Raw genomic sequence first — 3,102 nt, forward strand, 5'->3', positions numbered from 1 at the left:
GATATACTCTCTTATCCTTTTACTCCCATTTGCCCTTTAACTGGCCATAAAGTGAGAGCATGGGAATAAAAACAAAGTAGCTAGAAAGTCTTGCAGAGATGTGGTTAGATAAGTTGTGTTTAGGACACAGGAGAGATGCCTAGATAATACCATACCATTGTTATCACACAAACCTGAGAAGAGTGAATATTTTTTGCTAACTTTTCAGGTTTCTACTATTGTACAGAATGAGAAAAAATAATTTGGCATTTCTTGCTTATCCAAAATAAGTTTTCTTCAAAAATGAGCTGTTACCTTAGCATAGCCTTCTTTCATTAAAAACTTAATACGAAGGATTAGACTTAAATGAAGGAACAGGTTCTCTCTCTCTTTACCTAACAACATTAAAGTTTATCAGAAAGACATTAGGAGCCAGGCATTGGGCATAATGTGTGATGGAGAGGTTTATAAATTCCTACTAGGAGTTTAGTTGCTAAGTTCTAACCTTTCTATAATTATTCAACTATTTAACAAATTAGTAGCAATTTCCCCGAATTCAGAGTTAAACCACCTCATGTACTCACAAAGCATTTGTGTTACTTTGCCCCTTAGGAAATCAAGTTATTGGTGATAGAAGCAATCTGGTTTGAAAGAGTTAAAACAAGTGCATCGTTTCCATAATTTTTGGAATTGATTACACTAATTTATTTTCTAAGGAAAAAGAGAATCATTTAATAATTTTAAAAAAGGACTTATGCTACCTCTCATTTTTGTGCATTAGAGAATAATCTAGTAAAAGGTATTCCTTAGAATAGTTATGAATAAAATATTACTAAAAAAATAAAAACAATATTACTCATCTTACTATGGCTAATCAGACTCAGTTAAGTATGTACCAGCATATAATTTAGCTATCTAAAAAAAACAACAAAGGGAACGAACCAGTCCTTTTCCTAGGTCTAAAATGTGCATGTCCGTTTTCTTTGTGTGTGTTTTTTGTTGTTGTTAATCCTCACCCAAGGGTATTTTTCTTTTTTTTTTTTTAAAGAGAGAATGGAAGGAAAGGGGAGAGAAACACATCAATTGGGTGCCTCACGCATCCATCCGGACCGATCAGGGCTGGGGACTGAATCTGCAGAGATACATGCCCTTGACCAAAATTGAACTTGGGACCCTTCAATCTGTGGGCCAACACTCAATGCACTGAGCCAAACCGGCTAGGGCAAGCATGTCAAACTCAAAGGCTAACACAGGCCAAATAAATGAGGCATGCAGTCCGTGGGCTTGACATGCTTGGGCTATGGCTTTTTCTTTCTTTCTTTTTTTTTTAAAATATATTTCTTTATTGATTTCAGAGAGGAAGAGAGAAACATCAATGATGAGAGAGAATTACTGGTAGACTGCCTCCTGCATGCCCCCCACTGGGGATCGAGCCCACAACCCAAGCATGTGCCCTTGGCCACAATTGAACCCGGGACCCTTCAGTCCAAAGGCTGACGCTCTATCCACTGAGCCAAGTCGGCCAGGGCAGGGCTTTTTAAGAATAATAATTCAAGTTGATTCAAGGTATCCACAGCCCTTAACAGTTTTTTTGACTACTATTTGTAAATATGGATTTCAGGTTTAGTGTTAACATAAGTAACCCCTTACTGATGAAGAGATAGCATTTCACTCATTTTTCAGAAAGTTAAATTTATCAGGCTTGTATGTTGTTTTACCCTAATATTTTAAGGTATATTTGATATACATTAAAGTTCAAACAATTCTCAGATATAAATCTTTTCATTCTGCACTTAGAGGACACTAAAGTCAGGGGTAAGGGTGGGACAGAAGAAAATATATAATAATAAAAGCATAATATGCTAATTGGACCGGACAGCCGAACAACCTTCCAGAAGACCTTCTGGACAAAGCCAGGGCTGTGAGGGCCAAGCCCCTTGCACAAATTTTGTGCATCAGGCCTCTAGTTTCATATAAAAACAAAATCCAGTTAAAGTCACAGGTAATTCAGAGTATTTTCTTACTTTGAACTTGAGTTTCAACAAATGTGAAGATAAATAGACAATGACTACTGAAAAATACCCCCAAAAGCATTAAGAGTAGACAAAAGGGTCATCAATGTTTATGCTATAAAGCTCATATTTGCAAAATTTCATTTCACATACAATTTTCATAAGCCCTGTTACTGGAATGCCAACCTCATGACACATAAAACACATATAGCTACTAAAGGCTGGCACACTGGCACTTAAAACTGACAGCAAGTGACAAAAATAATTAAACTCAAGGGCACAACAAATTGGGTCCTCCAGTATCAGAGCAAGCAATACTACATACCTCGATAAACCCTCAAATAATTATAAACTCAAATGATCACTGTTTTAGATACTGTTGGAAATTTATAGGTTAAAATGTCCTCTAGATTTGAGAAATAAGGATATTGACTAAAACTAAGGCCAGTTTTGTGTGGTTTTTTGAGTGCACTGTTCCCAGAAGTACTGCAATACCAGGTCAATGCACGGAGTGGATGAGGCAAACTCATTCCATCTCCCTGCTCCAAAAATACATTTAATATATTGTCCTCAGAGGACATATCAGATATTAAATAGATAAGAACAGATACTACTCGATCTTAGCCAAAAGGCCAAGAAGCGATAAGGCCAGTTTTTTTCTTTCCATTTGGGGGGAGGGGAGGAATGGAGGGGGGCAGCGCAGAACCATCTGTCCCATCAGCTGGACCTGTTTCCCCACCCATCTTATAAGAGGATGAAACCTTGCTTCAAAGCAATCCTAACCTTTCATCTCTTCTCCAAATTTTAGTGGTCAAAAATGTGTTGTTTTTTTAAATTAAAGTATTTTACACTGTATTGTATAATAAAAAAGTGTTATCAATCTCTAAAAAAGCATGTACAAATTGGGCTGGGTCACCAATGTAAAGAATGGCTCATTTTACTTGGGAATAGGTATTTGGAAGTTTCAGAGGCAAAGGCTCAAGTTGTATTAACCAGGAGCGGGAAGAGGCACACTTCAGGGAGTTGTGAACAAAGATATGAAGGTATGAAATAGCACAACTATTTCGAGATGCTGTTCAGTTTAGCCCGTCAGGGGATGTCTGCTATATGA

The 3,102-nt window shown here is 37.1% G+C and overlaps 1 non-coding gene across 1 annotated transcript; it reads right to left on the reverse strand.

Annotated features, from left to right (window-relative positions):
* Positions 1 to 2,452: 2,452 nt before the first annotated feature.
* LOC114234994 (U2 spliceosomal RNA) lies at positions 2,453 to 2,635 on the reverse strand. The gene has a single exon (XR_003621181.2). It is a non-coding gene; the product is annotated as a U2 spliceosomal RNA (small nuclear RNA).
* Positions 2,636 to 3,102: the final 467 nt, after the last annotated feature.

Source organism: Eptesicus fuscus, chromosome 14 (assembly GCF_027574615.1).
Source record: "Eptesicus fuscus isolate TK198812 chromosome 14, DD_ASM_mEF_20220401, whole genome shotgun sequence".
NCBI lineage: Eukaryota > Metazoa > Chordata > Mammalia > Chiroptera > Vespertilionidae > Eptesicus > Eptesicus fuscus.